Source organism: Nyctereutes procyonoides, unplaced genomic scaffold (genome assembly GCF_905146905.1).
Source record: "Nyctereutes procyonoides isolate TBG_1078 unplaced genomic scaffold, NYPRO_anot_genome, whole genome shotgun sequence".
NCBI lineage: Eukaryota > Metazoa > Chordata > Mammalia > Carnivora > Canidae > Nyctereutes > Nyctereutes procyonoides.
Window position 1 is genome coordinate 63,718,556 of NW_026575133.1, and position 23,119 is coordinate 63,741,674.

The 23,119-nt window shown below is 34.8% G+C and overlaps 1 pseudogene; it reads left to right on the forward strand.

Moving 5' to 3' along the window:
- Positions 1–22,277: 22,277 nt before the first annotated feature.
- Positions 22,278–22,702, forward strand: LOC129523244 (proteasome maturation protein-like; annotated as a pseudogene).
- The last annotated feature ends 417 nt before the right edge of the window (positions 22,703–23,119 follow it).

Here is a 23,119-nt window from a genome sequence, read left to right on the forward strand (position 1 = left end):
CTCCAAGTGGATTGTTAAAGTCCTCTACTATTATTGTATTATTATCAATGAGTTTCTTTATGTTTGTTATTAATTTATTTATATATTTGGCTGCTCCCAAGTTGGGGGCATACATATTTACAATTATTAGATCTTCTTGATGGATAGACACCTTATGATATAGTGCCCTTCATCTCTTTTTACAGCCTTTGGTTCAAAATCTAGTTTGTCTGATATAGGGATGGCTACTTCAGCTTTCTTTTGGCATCCATTAACTGGATGGATGGTTCTCCATTTCCTCACTTTAAATCTGCAGATGTCTTTAGGTCTAAAATGAGTCTCTTGTAGGCAGCATATAGATGGGTCTTAAAAAAAATCCATTCTGATATCCATGTCTTTTGATTGAACATTTAATCTATTTACATACAGAGTGATTATTGATAGATATGAATTCTGTTCCATTGTGTTATCTGTAAAGTTGGTGTTTCTGGTGATGTTCTTTGTTCTTTCCAAGTCTTTGTTGCTGTTTGCCTGCCAGGTGGGCACAGTGCACCTGTATTTTATCTTAGGTACACCACTGGGTTTCAAAACTCAAAATATTATAGATCCATGCAGTACAGATCCATGCTGATCCTTCTGAGGAGGGTCTCACTGCACTATGGCTGGTGCTGCTGTGTCCCAGAAATCGGTCTCTTGATCATGCAGCACTTCAATGTTTATGGTAGAGCACAACAAAAACCCAGCATCAAGATTTGCTGCCCTCAGCTGGTGTCTTTGTTCCTTTGCTAGTGAATAGGGCAGCACATCAACATCACCAGTTCTTTTGCCCCTGGACAGGCCACACCACCATTCTCAAATGCACCAAACCAGGGGAACACATGTCCCTGTGTGACCCAGGGGATCCTCAGAACACACTGCCTGCTTCTGGGTGTCCACTCTCCTTCCCCCAGAACACCTCCTAAGCCAGCCATGCACAATCCTGGTGATAGTGAGGACCTCCAAAACCTCAGACTTTATGCTCTACTTCTTACAAAAACTTGCAGTGGTTAGCCCTTCTTCTTTTCCCATCCAATGATTTTGGGAAAGAGATTATTTTTTTTTGTGCAATCCCCTGCACACCCTTTCACTCTTTCCTTCTCTTGCTCCTTTCTCTGTGATCCAGGCTCCCTCCCCCTCATGGAACCAACAGTTCTTTTCTCCTCCAAATCAGCTCTCTGCAGTCTTACCTTCCATGATGTGACCATTTTCCTACATCCATTGTGCAGTTTTGCTCTCTCAGTCTTCAGATCAATTTCTTGAGTTTCCAAAATGATTTAATATTTATTGATCTATGTTCAAAGGATGAGGTAACCTTAGGGTCCCCCTACTCATCACCATCTTGCCTTCTCTTGAGCACTAAGCATTTTTTTAATCCATCTAGGAATTACTCTGTCAACTGGTTTAGACTCTAAATTGAGGCCCCTTCCAATTGCAGTATGACAGTTCTAAACTGAACTGTGTTTAAAAAAAAAAAAGTGAGGGGCAAGCAGTGAGTTTTAACCCTGTGGTAAGTATATTCAGTTAGGTAGTAGTGTGTTGCTTCCTATTCTTACTCAGTCTTCTCTCAGCTCTTCCAACAGCTTAGATCGTAAGAAACTTTCATTGAAAAAAAACCTCCAACTTCAGTGTCAAAACAAACCAAGTTTGGTTTGTTAATAGGCTAAAAACTGTTGACAGTTTCAATATATTTTAAGGTAATATGTAATAAAAAATGAACTGCCAATTCCTCCATACCAATATGAAGTAACTTGAAAATAACAGAAAAAATTGCAAAGACGACCAAGGCCAAATAGTGAAGCAGGGGAAAAACAAGGGGAGAAAAACCAATGAATAAATCATTTTGAAGGGGTGAATATAAAATAAATGAATACAAAAAATATATAAATGAAGAGAAGAGTACTATCAGTGGGGTCTGATGCTACTGACAGGTCAACAGTCAAGAGGACTGAGAACCAACCACTGGGTTTAACAAATATAAATCACTGCTTTCCTTAACAACATGAACTTGCATGGAGTGGTCTAAAGGGAGAATATAGAAAATAATTTGTAATAATACAGTCAAGTCTTTGGAAGATTCTTTTTTTATAAAAGCAAGAATAGAAATAAGTAATATGATGAATTTTTTTAATGGAAGAAATAAGACTATGTTTGACTGATTCAGTGGAAAAATTTGATGCATTAGGAAAGGTACATTCCTGAGGCATAGCCTTGAGTAAGCTAAAGGATAGAGTCTAGTACTTAAGAAATGTGGGGGAGGAGGGCTTAGATGATATCACAGACAGTTCATCTTTACTAACACAAAGGAGCCACAGTATATAAGAACAGATGAGGTTATGTCTGTAAATATGATAGCAACAGCTTGTGGAAATGCTCTACTGATTGCTTCTATTTTCTTAGTGAAATAAGATGCAAGATCATCAGCTGAAACTGGGGATGTGGCAGAAAAGTTAGAAGTTGGAGGACAAGCCAAATATGAAATAGTTCTTTATTTTTTGACACTGAATAGGTAATCAGAGCAATCCCTGTAGAGCTTTGAAGGCCAAAGCAAGGATTTCCATTTTATTTAAAAGTGTAATAAGATACTATATTTATAATCAACCTTTCCTTAAAATTATCTTATAGTGTTCTATTCATTCCTGAAAGACAACTTTTTTATCTATGCCATTTTATTTTTATTTTAGAGAGGTAAGTAGAGAGACAAATGGAAGGGACAGACATATATATAGCATTTATGTATTTGTGAAATCCTTAATAAGTTTTCTCTTCTGAAATTTTATCTTACTAATTAGACCAAAAACTGTGCAAAAGATATAATGCCTTGATTTTTTTAATTTAAGAAATCTGCTATAAAAAAGAATTGTTTAATAGAGAATCTATAAAATCTGAGTTCTTAAAAATGCACCTTATCAAAAGTACTTGTAAGTATGACTTGCTCCTCTTGATGTTATGTACACTTTGAAAACTTTAGGACCCCTAAATTGTTTTCTGAATGTTACTAATGCTATCACAGTTTGAAAGAGTTTCTCTCAGATTAGGATGTTAGGAATCTAGCTCACCTATCTAATCAAGTTTCTCTGTCTGTAATCAGAGAATTCTGTTGAAAAACAAAGACAACATTAGCTGCCATCCACTTACTTCATAAGAATATTAAATGAACTAATGAGATAATTCTTGTAAATCACTTTAGTTCCTCAGAGATAAGTGCTCAGTAAAGACAAAATGATATTATTATTATCCAGAGAATACTGGATTTTTTTCTATATACTCCTGGTTAGGGAGATCTCAGTTGCATACAGACATCTGCTACTGTGAATTGGAATGCACTTCAGATTTAGATGCAAACTTTCACAAATGCAGTCTTTCACAGATTGGACAAGTTGCCTCTCATTTAGATTATGTGTATCAGCATTCAACAAAGGAGTTCTAAGTCCAAGGAGACTTATCTAATGATTGAATACAATAAAATTTAATTAAAATTTTCATCTACATGAATTTTAAATTAAGATGAAGCCTTCGAATAGTTGTCCTTGAAGATGTATATTTTTAATTCAATTGACTCAGATTTAATGATACCTTCTTATTGTCAAGCTCCTAAAATTATCCTGATGCTAAGACCTATTTCCACTAATTCTGAAATCTTTTCTCATAAGCAATATGAAAGGAACAATATCTAAGTCCCAAAGTTACAATAAATATATCTTGTCGTTTGGGCTGTAGTAAGTGCCAAGAAAATGAAAATTCTGTCTAAATCATGACTAGTTCCTTGACTATAGTAATCTTCCATAGACTATTGCACATATACTTTTTGCATTTATAACATTGTATTAAAATTTGTAACATGTATTAGGTGAATAAATGTGAATTGCTTGATGATTACTATGCCATTTTATTTTGTCTTTCTAGTATCTAACACACTATATATTAATAGACCATATACTGAACTATAAAATTAAAAATGATTCAAGTTATACAATGTATGTTCTCTTATCACAAAAGAATTAAGTTAGAAATAACAGAAACTTATCTAGAAAATATTTAAACATTTTAAAACTAAATACACACTTCTAAATAGCTCATTGATCAAAGAAGAAAAATCAAGGGAGAATTAGAAAGTATTTTGAACTGAAAGAACATGAAAACATATCAGGATTTAAGGTCTATCCACTTGGATTTAAATGGACAAACTGCGGATAAATCATGTTGCTATTTACTTAATTTATTTAAATAAAACTTGAGATATAACTAAGAGATTTCTGGATCTTCAACATGCTGATAATCATTTCTACAGTCTGCATAGTGGAGCTAGGCTCCCACAACAAGGCATAGGCCATGGGGTATGTACATTTGTAACTCTACTCAGTAATCATCTACATAACTAGAATTATTTCACTATCCTATTCCTTTATTCCTATGATGGTATAAACTTCTTTAGAATATAGGTCATCTTTAGATACTTAAAATAAAAATCCCTATTTGCAGGCTAGAGACATTTGAAGATGAAAAGTTTTTATATGACTGTATGTCAGGGATGAATAGCTTACATTCATTCAGTGTAACCACAAGACTCTAGGTGAAGATCTCTGACCCTTTTTATTCTGCCCGAATTCAAAGCAACACTATTGACTAGGATTCATCTTAGAGACATAAGTGTTTCATCTGGAAAAGTTTACAACAGGGGCTACAAGGTGAACAAGAACAATGATGTCAATCTTTAAAAAAAAGAAAGAAAGAAAAAGAACTTTGAGGTCACAAGTTATCAAACTTTTTTGTATGTTTAGTTAATGTATTTATTGATGATCTGCTTTTTGATAAAAATAATGCTATTCTTAAGTACTTAAAATCTTGTGGAATGAACATATTCAGGAATGTGTGTGTGCGTGTGTGCAAGTGTGCATGTTACTTACTACTTTAGGTAGATGCTTTTATAGTCATATGCATGAATGTTTGCAACGAATGCACATAAAAGAGTAACAACTGTGTGTGTGTGTGTGTGTGTGTGTGTGTGTGTGTGTGTGCGCGCGCGCGCGTATGTGTAGAAGAAGAGTCAGGTAAGATTAGAAAAAGTCTGATTCGATGAAAAAGAGTGTTCCAGGCAAAGGAACAAAAACGAGAGACTGATGCTATTGAAATTTAACATTCCAATTGAGAGAGTGAGGACAAATATGAGAAGAAGGCAAGTAGGAAATTGTTCGTGGAAGGCCTTTTCTCTTGTGGTAAACTAAATGTTATTCTATAAGGAGTTAATATTTTTCTTGGGAAAGGATAGGTAAGGGCAGTAAGGAAAAAGAGCCAGCACATAAGTATTGATGAATTATAACCAAGTAGCTAAGTAAAGTGATGAATTATTTTTCTCAAATGCTTATTTGAGAAAAACAACAGTGAAGGCAGGGAAAAAAAAAGATAAAATCACAAGTAAGAAGTTTAGATAAAAGAAGATAATTAAGATGGAATTAAGATAGTGGCAGCAGGGTTAAGAAAAAGGTGACAAAATAGAAAAACTTTTAAGAGGTAAAATCAATTGTGATTGATAAGCAACCAGCTGTGTCTAAGGTGAAAGATACCAAATCATAAATAACTTAAGATTTGGGGATTGATAAAGTATGTAATGATATTCCCAGTCCAAACACAGAATGAGTCTCTTCCACTACATCTAAACAAGCACTGTGTACAGTTTTCCCATTATTTTGTCCCCACTTACTATCAAAGTGCCTGCCTCAAAAATCAATTCTCAATAAAAGTGTGCTGAATGCACAAATATGAAAGCTCAACCACCCCCCATGCCACAGCCAAAGACTCACTATAGCATGTGGGTACATACAATCCATACAGGGAATATCCTCTGATTACCAGGTTCTGGTAGCTGGGGAATAGCACTTCTGAGCATCATAGGACATCTGCTATAGAAGGCCACTCTTTGAAGATTGGGAGAGGTAGCTGATTTGGATAATACACAGAAACTAAAGCAGGGAATCAAACAAAAGGAAGAGACACAAAAATATGTTCCAATGAAAGAATATGATAAAACCTCAGAAAAAGATCTTAATAAGACAGAAATAAGCAATAATCTGATAAAAATTTCAAAGTAATGATCATAGAGATGCTCACCATACTTGGGAGAAGAATGGATGGACACAGTGAGAAATTCAATGACGAGATGGAAAATGCACAAAACTATCAAACATAAGTTATAGAGCTGAAGAATATAATAACTGAACTGAAAAATACACTAGCATGGTTCAACAGCAGACTGGATGAAGCAGAACAGATCAATGAGTTGAAAGACAAAACATCCAGAGAGAGTAGAAAAAAGGACAAAAGAATATTAAAAAATGAAAATACCTTAAGGGACGTTTAAGACAACATCAAGTAAAACAGCATATACATTACTGGGGTCCCAAAAGAAGAGAGACAAAGGGCCAGAAACCTTATTTGAAGGAATAATGACTGAAAACCTCCCTAATCTGTGGGATCCAGGTCGAAGAAGTCAAGAAAGTTCCCAATAAAATAAATCCATGGAGATTTATACCAGGACACATAATTAAAATGGTAAGAGTTAAAAACAGTCTTAAAGGCAGAGAAAAAACAATTTGTTATGTACAAGGGAAATCCCATAAGACTATCAGCAGACTTTTCAGCAGAAACCTTACTATATCAGCATGAAATGGCATGACATTCAGTGTTGAAGGAAAAAACTTCCAACCAAAAATTCTCCATCCTGCAAGGTTTTATTTCAGAATTGAAGGAAGACAGATTCCCAGATAAGGAAAAACTAAAGGAAATCAGCACCACTAAATCAGTCATAGAATAAATGATAAAGGGACAGTTTTTAGCTGAAAAGAAATGGCAATAATTAACAAAAAGAAAACATACAAAAGTAAAAATCTCACTGAAATAGACAAAGATAGTGAAGATAGCATATCAATCACTTATAAAGCAAATATGAAGGTTAGAAGATAGAAGTAGTAAAATTAAAACTACAATAATTATTCAAAGGATACAAAAAATGAAAAGATATAAAATGTGACATCACAAATATATAACATTGGGGAGGGATAAAAAATATAAATTTTTAAAATGTGTTCAAATTTAAGTTTCTACCAACTTAAAACATATACACATATTGTTATATGCAAACCAATGGTCACCACAAAGCATAAAATTATAATAAATACACAAAATGAAAAAGGAACCTAAACATAACATTAAAGAAAGCAATCAAAAAACAAGGGAAGAGGAAGAGAAGACAAACAGGAAGGAATAACAAAAAACAATCAGAAAACAATTCACAAAATGTCAATCCGTAAACACCTATCAATAATCACTGTAAATGGAAATGAACTACATTAATCAAAAGACACAGGACTAAATGGATAAAGAAACAAGATCTGGGGCACCTGGGTGACTCAGTTAGTTAAGCAGCTGCCTTCATGATCTCAGGGTCCTGGAAATTGAGCCCCACACATTGGGCTCCCTGCTCGGTGGAGAATCTGTTTCTCCCTCTCCTCTACCCTGCCCCTCATTCATGCTGTGCTTGTCATGCTTGCTCTCTCTCTTCCCAAATAAATAAATAAAATCTTTTAAAAAGAAAGAAGGAAACAAACAAACAGTCTTTATGCTGCCTAGAAGAGACTCACTTCAGAAGTAAGGACACACAGAGACTAAGAGTAAAAGGATGTTTAATTTTTTTTTTTTAATTGACAAAAGCTAACCATGAAAAAAAGAGAGAGGGCTCGGCTCAAATAAATAAAATCAAAAAAGAAGGAAAAGTTACAACTGAGACCACAGAAATACAGGATCATAAAAAACTACTGTAAATCATTATACTCCAATAAATTGGATAAGCTAGAAGGAATGGATAAATTTCAAGAAACATACAATCATCCAAGACTTAATCATGAAGAAATAAAAGTCTGAATAGATTAATTTCTAGCAAGAAGATTAACCATTAATCAAAAGCCTTCCAATAAACAAAAGTTCAGGATCAATTTTATACTACCATTCAAAGAAAATTTAACACTTTTCCTTTTCCAAAAATTGAAGAGTAGGGAATGCTAAACAAACTCATTTTGTGAAGCCAGCATTACACCTTGATACTAAAACCATTACAAAAAAATAAAATTACCAGCAATATCCCTAATGAATGTAAAGGAAAAAATCCTCAACAAAATCTTAGCAAGCCAAAATCAATGATACATTAAAAGAATCATATACCATGATCAAGTGGCATTCATTTTAGGGATGCTAATATGACTGGATACCTACAAAACAATGTGATATAGCACGTGAACAGAATTAAGGATAAAAATGATATGATCAAAAAATGATATGATCATCTCAATAGATATAGAAAAAGCATTTGACAAAATTCAACATTATTTATGATAAAAACTTTCAACAAAGTGGGTAGAGGGGAAATATACCTCAACATAATAAAGGTCATATATGACAAACCAACAAGTAATATTATAATCAATGGTAAAACACTGAAAGCTTTTCATCAAACAATACAAACAAGACAAGGATGTCCACTCTTGCCACTTTTATTCAAGATAGTATTGGAAGTCATAGTCACAGCAATAAGGCAAGACAAAGACATAAAATATATCCAAATTGGAAAGGAAGAAGAAAAACTTCCCCTATTTACAGATGACATAATACTGTGTATGGAAAAACCTAGTCTCCACTCAAAGACTTTAGAACTAATAAATGAATTCAGTCTGTCTTGGTTGCAAGACAGAAAAACCAAGGTATAGATATCTGTGGCATTTCTATACATTAACAGTGATCTATCAGAAAGACAAATTAGAAATTAATCCCATTCACAATTGCATCAAAAAGAATAAAGTACCTGGGAATAAATTTAACCAAAGAGAGATGCCTGGGTGGCTCAGGTGTTGAGGACCTGCCTTTGGCTCAGGGCCTGATCCCAGTATCTGGGGATCAAGTCTGCATCAGATTTCCTGCAAGGAGCCTCCCTATGCCTCCACCTGTATCTCTGCCTCTCTCCATGTCTTTCATAAAAAAAAAAAAAAAAAAAAAAAAAAAAAAAACTTTACAAAGAAGTGAAAGACCTGTACACTGTAAACTATAAGACATTTAGATAAAAGAAACTAAATGCACAAAAATGAAATGATATTCTGTGCTCGTGGATTGGAAAAAAATAATATTCTTAAAATGTCTATACTATCCAAAGCAAGATTCATGCATCTCTATCAAAATTCTAATGGAATTCACAAAACCAGAACAAATGACACTAAATTTGGTATGTAACCACAAAAGATCTCAAATAACCAAGCTATTTGAACAAAAGTGAAGGTATTATGCTCTCTGGTTTCAAAATATATTACAAAGCTATAGTAATAAAATAAAAAAGTATGGTATTGGTATAAAAACAGACACACAGATCAATGGAAACTAATTGATGGCCTAGATTAAATTTAGGCATCTGTGAATAACTAAATCATGACAAAGGAACCAAGAACTTACCCAGAGGAAAGAATAGTTACTTCAATAAATTGTACTGAGAAAACTGGAGAGCCAAATGCAAAAGAATGAAGCGAGGCTACTATTTTACACCATACGCAAAAAGTTACTCAAAATGGATTAAAGATTTGAATTAGAAACCTGAAACCATAAAATTCCCAGAAGAAAGCAGAGGCAATAATTGTCTTGACATCAGTCTCGATAGGTTTGTGGTTCTGATTCCAAAGGCTAGGAAAACAAAAGCAAAAATAAAAAAATGGGGCTACATTAATTTAAAAAGCTTCTATACAGCAAAGGAAACCATTATTAAAAACAAAATGTAACCTATTGAATCGGAAAAGATGTTTGCAAATCATATATCTGATAAGGGGTTAATATCCAAAAATTATAAAGAACTATTACAGCTGAACAATGATAAAACAAGCAACTCAATAAAAAAAATGGGCAGAGGACTTGAAGAGACATTTTTCTAAAGAAGACATAAATATGGCCAACAGGCACATCAAAAGATGTTCAGCATCACTAATCATGAGGAAAATGCAAATCAAAACAATGAGATAACGCCTCACATCTGTTAGACTGCCTATTATTTAAAAAGACAAGAAATAAATGTTGGTGAGAATATGGGAAAAAAAGGAACCCTTGAGCACTGTTGGAGGGAGTATAAACTGGTGCAGCAAACAGAAAACAGTATGGAATTTCCTTTAAAAATTAATAATAAATCTACTATATGATCCCACTATTCTACATCTGGATATTGATATGAAGAAAATAAAAAGAGTAATTTGAAAAAGATATATGCACCTCTTTGTTCATTGCAACATTACTTACAAGAGCCAACATATGGAAGCAACCTGTCCATTAGATGAAAGAACAAAGAGGATGTGATACACACACACACACACACACACACACACACACACACAGAGGAATACCAGTCAGTCATAAACAAGAATGAAATCTTGCCATTTGTGACAATAGAGATGAACTTTGTGGATCTTATGCTAAGCAAAATAAGCCAAGTGGACAAATACAAATATTTGTGATGTTGGTTAAGAGTTAGTTGGACACTTAGGCAGTCGGGGCCAAGACACTCAACAAGGAAACAGGAAGCCAGGACACATAGACAAAACCACACCAGCATCCTGTTTTACAGCTTAGACAAGACCACAATAGCATTGTATCTAGCAGCCTCTGCAGAAGTGACTTTTGTAAAACATCCTGAAACAATTAGCCGTAAATCATTGGTCACTATCACAGGCTGAGACAGCTAGACTCCAGACTGACATCTGGACCACCAACACATGAACGATAACCTAATAGGTAGACAGGTGCATGATCGAAGCTCTAATTGGCACACCTTAGCAGCCAATCCACAGGGTCCCACACTTAGGATGCTCAAAATAGTTCCACAAAAGAGCTTATAAAAACCTCTCGATTTGAAAGTCAAAACAGCAACCTTCTAGGGTCCCCTCTCTCTCCAGGAGCTTTATACTGTCGCTCAATAAACTTTGCTTTGCAGCCCACCAGTCTCTGTCTACTCTACCTCTTCATTCTTCCAAGTGGCATGACCAAGAATGGCAGGCAATAAGGGAGTAAAATTCCTGTAAAAATGCCACTCATCTGTGGAATCTAAAACAAAATAAAACACATGAATAAAACACAATACAGAAACAAACTCATAGGTACAGAGAACAGATTGATAGTTACCAGAGGGAAACAGGGTAGGAGGCTGACAAAACAGGTTAAGAGGGTCAGTTGTATTGTGATGGGTGATAACTAGACTTTTGGTGGTAAGCACTTTGTAATATATACACATGTTGAACTATAATATTGTACACCTGAAACTTACATGTTATATGCAAATTTACTTCAATAAAAATATGTGCTAAAAGAATGAAATATAAAAGTAGCATCTTAGGAGTGGAAACTCATGAATTTAAATTTAAATAATGTGAAATGAACATTCCTGGGTAACATTAAGCATAACATCTTACTTAAGTTAGAAAAATTAATTTCTATCCCAAGAGAATTTGAAATGTGACAGAAAGACTAAGTCAGTTAGCTATTGGGGAATATTTTGTATATATTCATATTAGCAGGCCTTTACCATAACATTTGTGGGATCCAGGACAAAAATACAAATAGAACTTCATATACTACCAATCTAAACATGAATAAGTTATAAAATCAAGCTGACACATTGCTTAAAAGAATATGTGCTGGCCTCCTACGTTGACAAATATATCATTTTAAAAACAGATTTGAATATAGAATTTTCAGAACTTTGAAAATTTCTTACAAGAATGTAGAGACACAGGGAGAACTGGCCAGTGGCCCTGGATCACTGCCTACCTCTCTTCTCTTTCTAGAGTGAGGCTGGTACATAAAGCAAGGGTATCTCACTTCCTGAAAACCTCTGTCCCATATCCAATTCTAGAGTCCACAGAGATACACACCTTCTGTATGGACTCACATCAACTCCATCGTCAGAAGGATGTGCCTAAAGAGGAAGATTCCAGAGGTGATGATGGTAGGATGCTTGAGGCTAGTATATCAGAGAATTCTAGACCCTAGGTATCTATAGCCTGGTCTAGAAGGGGGATAAAACTTAGCAGCACCTAGAAAGAGTTTCCTTTTGCCTTTGAGAGCAATATTGTATACTAAAGCAGTCCTGAGAGGCTATTGACAGATAGCTGTAAAAATTTAGACTGCAGGAGAGGGAAATGGAGTAAACAGAATCCAAATGAGAAGCTCTTGAAAGACATAGAATTGACACCTACTGGTGTTGCAGTTCTTTCGAAGTCCGGGTAACCTTCTTGCAGTGACTTTCATGAGCTGCTTTTTTGTTTTCGTTTGTTTGTTTGTTTCTAGATCACTTGAGTTAGCTGTTGTTCGTTGTTATCATAATATTCATGGCTAAGAGAATATAATCATTAAAGCTATAAGAATGCCCATGGACAAAACAATAGAATGCAAAATGGTCTAAGAATATAATCTGTTATTCTATGGATTTGACTGAACTGTTCTATTTTTACATTGAATGCATAGACATGGTCCAGAAGAAGGGATCAAAGACCCAGGAAAATTCTAATTTTATAAGCCTTCTTTAAATTGTTTCCATTCTCTCTCCAGTTCTTTCTAGGTATTATAATAGAACCTATACAAATCAAAAAGCCATCATTCAAATAGTGCTTCTTCAAGTTACAGTGAAAGGTGATATAAGCTGGTGAGTGCACAACTATCAGCAATTTTCTCAGCTCCAGCATTTTAAAACAGTCCTACTGTATTTCTATGTATTCTCAGAGAAAAGATATGACTGTTAAACAACATTCTCAAGGTAAATTTCCACATAAACTCATTCTAACAAGGGTCTGTGCTAATGAATGCAAAGAAAAGGGAAGAATGTCAAGAAACAAAGCACTATTTCTCAATTCTACCAAGACTTCTTTCTTGAGAATTCAGCAGAAGATAAAAAATGAGAAACAGAATTACTGTGGCAAAGACAAGTTGCCTTGTGTGTTGGGAGGAAAAAGAGCAAAAACACAAAGAAAAGGATCACATCACTTGGGTAAAGAAGTTTTCACATTTCCAAAAAACAGACACAAGTAATTTCATAGGATTCAGTAAGTTATTTTAGAAGTCCATCAGGCATAATGGGCCAAGCCTCCATGAAAATCAACAGAAAATGCAGAGTATCATTTCAGTCCTTGCAGTAAGGGAGTAAATTGTACAAATGGAATGGGGGAAAAAATAAATTGTAAAAATGGACTATCTGTCCGAGACCTAAATAAGCCACTGACAGATAAAGAAATTCACTTCAATCTAATCATGAGGGACCTAAGTGCTATAGAAAAGAAGCAAAGAAGAGGATAGCCACTCTGGAATTAGTGCATCAGAGAACAAAAGAAAATGTTGTTGTAGTAACATGAGCATGGCAAAGAATCTTCATGTTTATAAATATCTAATATATAAAGAACATATAAATATAAAACAATTCCATTCTGAGAGAGGAGAATATTTATGCAATGAAGGAATTATGTATGCATTAGGAATAGCATGAACTTAATGTACATAGAATGGAAAATAGTTTAGAAAATGTCTTAGCTATCATATCATCAAATGTTCTCATTTTACACCTGAGGAAACTAAGAAACAGAGAGGGTAAATGGTATTTTATGAAATGAATTACTCCCAGTCAAGGCAATATAAAACAATGGGGCAATGTCCACAATTAGCCTGAGGCTGATTTTAAATGTTTGACGTAAACAATAAAACAAAAAAGTGAAATGTATGGATATATTACCATTAAAGTTAGTTCATTAAAATGTTTATCCTCACAAGAATAAAGTCTTCATTATTTAATAAAAACAAGTATTTATAAAGCTTGTATTTTATTTGGCACAGGGAAATCGAAGATTTTAAAAAGACATGTAGATTTTTTTAAATGCTTATTGTTTTGGTTCATAATAAACACTAAACTCAAGATTGACATTGACCATAATATGAACAAAGGTTCATTCTATTTTATTTTTATGATTCCCACTCTATCAATCTAGATTAAAATAAGGGAGCAATAACCCAAATTGTGTCAGATATACCAGGGGCTATCATTACTTCCAAGTAAACATACAGTTTTCCTTCTATTATCTTTTAACCAAAGGACATAATTGTAGAGGTCTTTGAAAGTACTCACTGACTCCAGAGGAACTTCTTTTTGGGTACAGTGAGGCTAAGTCCATGACTCTAGGATGCCAAGGTAAGGAACCCTTTGTTTGACAAAGGCTATTTCTTATCCTACCTCATCTCTACTTACTAAACTCTTCATGGCAGTTACCAGATTGTCATATAACCTCACTACCTAACTTGTTATCTCTTCATTTTACAAAAACTTCTCTATTTTATTCACCCACATCTCATCTCCAGTGAGAAACTTGTTTCCACCTGACTTTCCATAACTCCTGGGGTTCAGTGTACCTACCTTCTCAGTGTTTCTGGTTCATTGTTGACTTCATTCCATTCTAATCCCATGTGCCTTATTTCTCCATAATAGTCACTTAAGTGAAAAATGCATCTTAGCTGCATCATCACTTGTCAATATGTTTACTCACTTCTCAGTATCAGGTAATCTGGAACATTTTGCCAGCCCAAAACTTGTTCTTCCTGTTGGATGTATAAAGTCCTTGGCCTTAATGAATTCCACCCTAGTTTCAACTAGGGCATTTGGAGCACAAACTGATTGCATGGTAGGATTCAGGTAAGCTTAGGATAGCCCCATAGTAATCAAGAAGTGAACCCCGCCACTCTGGAAAATGTTATTTTTGTGGACAACAGTAACTCCTTGATGTCATTTTTGCAATTCTTTTGAACACTATGTTGAAAATACTGAATTCACCAATGATTCCATTCTCTCCTTCGCTTAAAATATATAATTTTTCAGTCCCGTAGAGGAAATATTCTTTCAGGATGGAGTGATATATTTATATTGTTAGAAATTGTACAATTGCCTAGGTGGAATTGTGTATGGAATAATTTTGGTGCTACGGGTCCTGGAAAATTTATTTCTAAAATATGCAAGTAAGCCACCTATGCAACCTATTTAGCAGCAACTTTGGAGTCATATTGCTCTTTCTCCATAGCTCTTAGAGACCATATTATTATAAGGAAGGATTAAGTGTAACTTACAAGAATACCTGTGGGCTTTATTTCTGAGGTAGATAATCCCTCCTCTAAAGGAAGTATATCATATGCTTAAGTTATACATTTCCTTTGACCTCTAACCATTGCTCAGTGGTCCAACTGTCCAAACTGCTGCCTTGTGAACAAGGGGTCTTCTCTTGGATGGATTATAGTAACTTCTCTTAACCCAAAGAGGCTTGCGGGTAGCAAGGTGTGGAGGCATTTTTAAAAAATGAGATAATAGAAGAAGAAACAGTACAAAACCAAGAATGAATATTGTGGAGGTATGTGCACACACCTGAAAACAAACAAACAAAAAACAAGAAGAAGGCTAAAGTCCAGATTGAATGGAAACATGAATAGTAAATTGCACTTTAGTTGCAAATAGAGACTAACCAAAAGAAAGTACAGATTCAATGAATGACAGAGAGGTGATTCTCTGCCAAGATGATAATGCAATTTGGGAATAATGCCACCCTTCTAGTAGTTACAAAGCAACAATATTCCTTTTAGATCATAAGAAAATCTCAGAACAAAGCATAGAAGGTGTCTATGAGTGCAGAGCATATAAGAGAGCCAGAACTGCATAGTTAAAAGAACATAGGAGTCAGTTCATAGGATGTCAATTCTACACTTTACCTGCTGCTTAAATAGCTGTAGTATACTTGCCAATTCACTCAACAGTTACTTTATCTGTTACAAATGAATAAAACCACCTGTTAAGAGTTCTTGTAACTATAGTAAGAATAAAATTAACAAATGATGGGATAATATTGTAAGATATGTAAAGTACCTTATAAAGCAATATTTTAATTACTTGAGCAAATTAGTAACAAATTTTATTCATATCAGAATTAAATAATCCAGGATCATTGTGATGTTCCCTTGTCAATACTCTAGCAGGAACTCTGTTTTTAGAGTCCAAGCCAATAAAGATTTCTCTCCAGGGAAAGTATGCTTCTTCATAAAAATGGAATTTCCTTGGCTGAGTTATTCTCCAGAGAAGGAGAATTTTCTTTTTGTTTGGGCATATTTTATAGTAAAGATCCACTACAGAAAATTTTATTTTGAGAACAAAAGACCAAAATCTTACTTATAGATGGACTAAAAAGAGAAGTGTAGACTCTACTTGCAGAGTATTATAGAATCTCATATGCTGAGAATTTGAGAATCCAAAGTGTCATCCCAGATCCCCACAAAGAATGTTACTTCTGAGACACAATACTAACCTGGATTTCATACAGGATCAGTGTACCGTCTATGCACAACACAATCTAATATGCAGATTATGGCTATTTTCCCCATAAATTCAAATATTTATTCATGTTCATGCTCTCTTTGCTAAAGAAAGGTATATTTATTTTATTGAATTTTTGTTTTTCCTCTTAATAAAGATAATCTGCAGATTTTCATAACAATTAAAATATAACTACTTATTTGTCTTATAATTTCTGTTAACATAGGTAAAATCAAGCACATTAAAAATTATTTTGTTACAAACTGTTTATTTTGGTTTAACATGGTGACTGAATTAAGGGAGTTTATCTCCTAAAATCAACCATTATGAGAGTAATATGGAGGAAGGAATAAACCCCAAAAGACAAAGAAAACTGAAGAAAAAAAAATGGCTACAAATAGGACGTAAAGAGAATTTTTATAGCTGGAAAGCAGAACATTACAATTTGCTAAGCACCCAGTAAAAATGAAATGTTAAGCCAGCAGCAGTCAGGAGGAAGGGATGAAAAAGCAAAACATTTTGTGTCATGGAACCTTGGAGTGGTTCCGGTACAGGGGAAACCAGTTATCCTTCAAGGTAGACATATTGATGAGGGACTGAAATCAGCAGCATTTATTGAAAGTTTATTTAAGAACAATTAATCTCCCAGAGTTTCTACCCTTTTATTGCCTCTTTGCTTCCTTGACAGAGGACTGAGCTTAATAAGATCACACACACTGTAGCAGAAGAGTGGCTTTCAGACATGAAAGCCTATGTGCTATAACATATGAGGAGACAGATCATTCCCCCTTCTTTGGCTCCAAAAATGCTGAAGATAAATCCTATATGTATGCCTCAGGCACCAGACTCATTTACTCGCTAGAGAACCGGCCATTTCAAGAGAAAAAACTATTCATCCTTATATATGGGCACCCAGGAAAAATGTCCCCAAGATACACAGAGAGAGACAGATAGACAGATAGACAGGAGAAAGGAACAAAGGAACAAAAAACTGAGATTACTTATACTGGATCTGTTGCACCCTTCCCCAATCCATTTTGTTGGGTCAGTAGAAATCATTCTCCAGCTGATGGATGCGAAGTACACCCATCTATCCCCTGCTCTGGGGAACCATCCTTGGCAGAAAGGAAGCCACCATGCCCTGGAGGTATAACTCCGTAGCTCCCTGCTTCTCAGTGCCAGAAACTGCTCAAAGGAAACACCGCTTTAGCTTTCCCCTCAGGATCAGATGAAACCTAGACCCCAATTGAAAGATTATTATCCTTGTTTATTGATTGTCCCAGACCAGCACTTTTCTTACTCCTCCTCTCCTGAATGTGCTTATTTAATAAATTAAATGCATCCAAATCTCTTTCTCAAGCTCTACTTCTAAGGAGCTTGAACCAAGGCCTTTGTTGATCTATTTAAACCCACTGAGAGGACCTTTATACTTCTAACAGTTTGAGAGGAGGTTCTTATGAAAACAACAAAAAGAAGCAATTATTAAACCACAAGGAAAACAACTTGCACAAGGAAGAAAATAAAAGTCATATTACACTATATGTCTTCACTATGAATTAACATGAAATATTAATTTAACTTTAAATATATGAGATAAATGTACTGGGAAGCTAAAGGGAGAAAATACTGATGTGGGTGTTGGGGCAGAGACAGAGAAAAGCAAAACTGTTTTCCACACAAATAAGTCAAAAAATAATCTCTTAAAAATAAATGGCAGTTATTTAGAAAATGGAAGTAAATATTAGAAGGAACAGTTAAAAGATTTGCAAGTAGCTGCCTTGGGAAAGCGAAAAAGGTGGAGGAGAAAAAGGTGGAGGGAATGCTGTTTTTAATAATAAGCCTTATAGAGCTAGTTGCTTTTTAAAACCTTGTGTACATGTACTTATTTATAAAATGTAGATTTATAAGTAACATCTATAGGTATATAAAAAGTATGTAATAATTTTAGAAAATTAAAAAAGTGAAAAGAATATAAAAATAATCCATAGCCTCAATATCCAGAGATAATTACTTACAACATTTTACTATGGATTTTCTTAGTCTTTTTTAACTTATTTTCCCCAATTTTAACTCTATATATTCAATTTCCTTTTATTTAATATAATATCATATGCATTACTAATGACTTTTATAAGCATCATTGTGTTGGCAAAACACATCATATAAACTCTATAATGTATTGAGCCATTCTATTCTTTTTGTTTTACAGAACCTTATACCTATCATAGTGTATAATGTAAATATATGCGCAAAATGCATTATTTTCAGATACCCATTATTTTTCCAAATCTATCCATTTGTAGGGGATTTAACACTTGAAATCATTTCAATTAAATTTTGTCCCAATAAAACAATATAAAGGTACTATAGGATTTGTTATGAAACATTACCTATATAAATTATTTTCTAGCTCTTTTGGTTTTAGGACTTTGCCATCTCCCTGTAGAAAACTTTACTTTCCTGCAACCTCAAGCTCTTCTCCATTGTTTGTTTGCAACCTCCTTGAGAATTTCCCAAGTGTAATCTAAACAAAACAAAACAAACAAAACAAAACAAACCCCTGTACATGGATGGCAGGGAGAGACCAAAAGGAATAATAAATAGATCACTCCAGATTGGTAGGTGAGAGGTTTAATAAGCAAAGGATATTATATACAAGGCTTGTCTTGGATGACTACAAAACAAGTAGATCTCCACACCACTTACCAAACCTTAAGTTTATATAAAGGCTTTTACTGGGTTCAGTCACATTTACCATCCAGATGGTCTCAAAATCACATCACATCTCAAGGCTATGTTGTTGGGACAGCTTCTGGGAGCAAGGAAACATGCAGAATGCACACTCATAGGGACAGGGGAGCAAGGGAAGGAGCCTCCTAGGCCCCAGGTCCAGCTCATGGCCAACCAGTGGTCATACTCTCAATGACCACTTACAACACCAATGTGCACTTACACAGATAAGTCAATCATTTTTCTTCCTGCATTTACCTCTTTTGTCATTAAATTTATTTCAGTCTCTCTTAAGGGATTTGTAATCTCCCTTTCCTGTCTTTTCAATTCACATATATTTATGAAACTACCCTTTTTTTTTAAAGATTTTATTTATTTATTCATGAGACAGAGAGAGAATGGCAGAGACACAGGCAGAGGGAGAAGCAGGCTTCATGCAGGGAGCCCGACATGGGACTCGATCCCAGGTCTCCAGGATCACACCCTGGGCTGAAGGCGGCACTAAACTGCTGAGCCACCTGGGCTGCCTGAAACTACATTTTTCTTCACAAAACATGCGTTCTTCTCAAAGGTCTTCTTTTGATTTATTTGATTATATGTTCCCTTCTCCTATATTTGTAATGCTGATTTAGATTTCTTATCTTCTATGCCTTTTCATTGGGTACAACCTTTACACCTTTCCCTAGATATCAACCTTCTTTACTTTCTTCTTAAAATAATGTTTATTAACAGTACCCAATAGTTGAACTCAAAATGAGTTAAAAGTGACTAAGCTGAGAATTCAAGATGCTAAGTATATATTAGGTGTGTTGTTGAATATGATGACTCATTTTTTCTTCAATACAACCTTGTAAAATAGGAATTAGTAGTATTTCATTTTTACACTAAAGGAAACAACCACCAATTGTAATGTGAGACAACTTGACCTACTTATTATTGGAAATAAAGAGAAAGCTCTTTATTCTACTTCTTGGAAAGTGGAGATGGGAGGGTTGGCAATTGGTATTATTTGTTGGTTAGTTTTAAGTAACTAAATTGAGTCAAACCAGTTAAAACCAAGCTAACATTTTTCTTTCTATTCTATGCTTAAATGGCTACTTTTTCTTCTGATTTTCCCATTGACTGAGCTAAATCTTTGTAGAGGTCAATTCGCAACTCTTTGATTCTGACCACCTGGCATTCGAATAGGGCCTCTGGTAGAAAAGTGAACCTTGGGAAAATTTGTTAATGGACTATAGAAGTCTATCTCTACTATTGAAGAAAAATATTTAAAAAGCAGGGTCTAGTTAAATATCATTACTTTTGTATAGGGCAATCCATTTATATATAAAAATATGTGATTACTATTTCTAAGGGTATACACTTAATTACTGATTTTTTTACATTGTTTGATATCAGCAAATATTTAAAGATTTGAATGATACTCTCCATGATGTGTCAATCTAATGTAAAGTCTCTAATAGCAATAATTCCTTAACACTTTTCTTTCACTGATAAGAAACCGTAGTTCAGAGAAAGATGAATCAGAGATCACATGTAATAACACTTCATTCTTTCTATTTTCTTCATATTAGATTCAATCCTAGCTTTGTCTTGTTTGATCTACATCCTTAGATTTCCTTAGAAATCCTGCCTCAAGTTGATTTATCATTCAATCCTTCAGTTTCATTGTCTATATTCTTAAATGAACAAACAACCTGAAGACAGCTTTTAGGCTTATACTATATGTACCCTACCAACAATTTTTATTATTATTTATTTTTGCTGGAAACTGTATTTTTGCATCTATATCCCAGATTTTTTTCCTCTTCATTTTCTTGCTATGCTGCATATCTTGGAGCTATTTTTCCATACCTCTTTATTCTCATACTCTGTATCTAATGCCTTTCTTATGTCAATCCTTCTTCCCAGGCTTTTGGCAAGTACATTTTTTTCTTTGCATCTCAGTCCTTGTTTTTATTTCAGCATTACCTTTCTTGCCCTACCCACACTTATGAATTCATTAACAAGCAATAATTGTGATTCCAATTCCAGTGTGTGGGGTTTTACCTCCCATACCACTAGCTGGGTGTCTTACAATGTAACTTAGTTCTGACACTATCTACATAAAGATAGTATTAGACCCCACAGGTTTCAGTCCTCTAAGACTGATCCCACACCTTTCAACTTCAGATAACAGTTGCAAGTCCAGCTTGTTATGTGTACTTCTGACCAACAAGCTATAGACAGAAGTTCCAATGATCCTCTCCTTGGATTTGATTAATTTACCAGAGTGGCTTACATAATTCAGGAGAACATTTTATTTGATTGCCAGTTTATTTATAAAACAATATAACTCAGGAATAGCCAGATGGAAGAGATGCATGGAGCAAGGTATAGGAAAGAGCATGGAGCTTCCATACTCTTCCTAAGCACACTACTCTCTCTCAATCTCCATGTGTTCACTAGCCCAGAAGCTCAATGAAACCAATTATTTTTGTTTTATGGAGGTTTTATTACCTAGGCAAAATTGATTAAATAATTGGCTACTGGCCATTGATTCAACCTGCAATCCTCCTCCCTTCCCAGGAGGTGGGAAAATGGTGACTGAAATTGACAACCCTTTAATCATATGGTTGGTTCTGGCAACCAGCCCCCACCCTTAGGTGTCTCCCAGAATCACTTTGTTAACATAACAAAAGGCATCTCCATGGTTCCTATCTCTTTGGAAATTCCAAAGGTTTTAGGAGCTTTTTGCCAGAAATGGAGATGAAGACCAAATATTTACCTTACTATAAATCATAATATCCCACAACCTCTTCCTAATTTCTTCCAGCTTGAAGTAGCTCAAATTCTTTTTTAGGTGACTTTTCAATTTGATATGCTTAGCACACACTTAAATATGTAACTAAAATGTCCAAGCTCAATTACATCACATTCATAAGAATACTAAAATTACAATTGGTCTCAGCTCATATCTGCCATTTATGCTAAATCACACAGTGCCTGTGTGAGTTTTAGTCCTTTGAGAAGACCTTACCAAGGAATTAGCACTTGTAAAGGTGAAAGGAAAAGAGACGTACAGAGGTAAAGCCTTCAGACTATTTTGACCTCTATAAAAAGAGAGAGGAGGTTCACAGAGCAAATGAAGATGAATGCCAGAGGACTGGGATCTTAGCTAAAGGACAGCATTCCAGTTACTGAACTTTCAGCAAGTAGACCTTTGAAAGTCATGATCTTCTTTGAAAATGTCTTCCTTGTGTGAAAAAAAAAAATCAATTATTGCCCAGTCACCCTCTTGAATTATCAGAAAAAAATTTCCAGCTCAGATAAAATGAGTTTTTCCACACTAAGAAACATCCAAGGTCTGTTTGCTCCACTAAAATTACAAATGGAATTCAAGATAGTGCAGTAGGTTTAGCATCTTCCATTTCTTCCAAGCTCAAACCTTTCCCTGGATATTTTGAGGTGTAATGATGAGACTATTGGATTTGAAGATACTCTTAATGCCCATCACAAAGTGAACTAATGGGAGAACTACACTAAATTATGGAATATAAACTTGGTTTACTGTAATCTGTCGTGTTATTCATTAAAATAGAGGAGCTGCATGTTGTTTACAGTCATCTTTTTACTATAATTTGATGTACACAACATTAAAAGTGAGTTAGGGACAAATGGGGCTAGGCAGGGGGCCATGGAAGCAGGCTCACAAAAATCCCAAAAATGCTGAGATGTAAGGAAACCAGAGATAAGGGAGCAAGCCAGACCACCCTGCCCTTGGTGTGGGTGGGGAAGGTGTCTTGTTGTATCAGCTATTTGTGACCAAGAAAAAAAATCATCAGATTCTAAAAAGGAAGTAAGCCATTAAAGATATTTTCACTAGTCTTCAATGGTGATATCAATGGATAGTTAAAAGGATTTAGGTTCCCTGAGTAGGCTCTCAATTAAAGACCAACCCTACATGTCCTCTCACTTCTGAGAGCTTCCTCT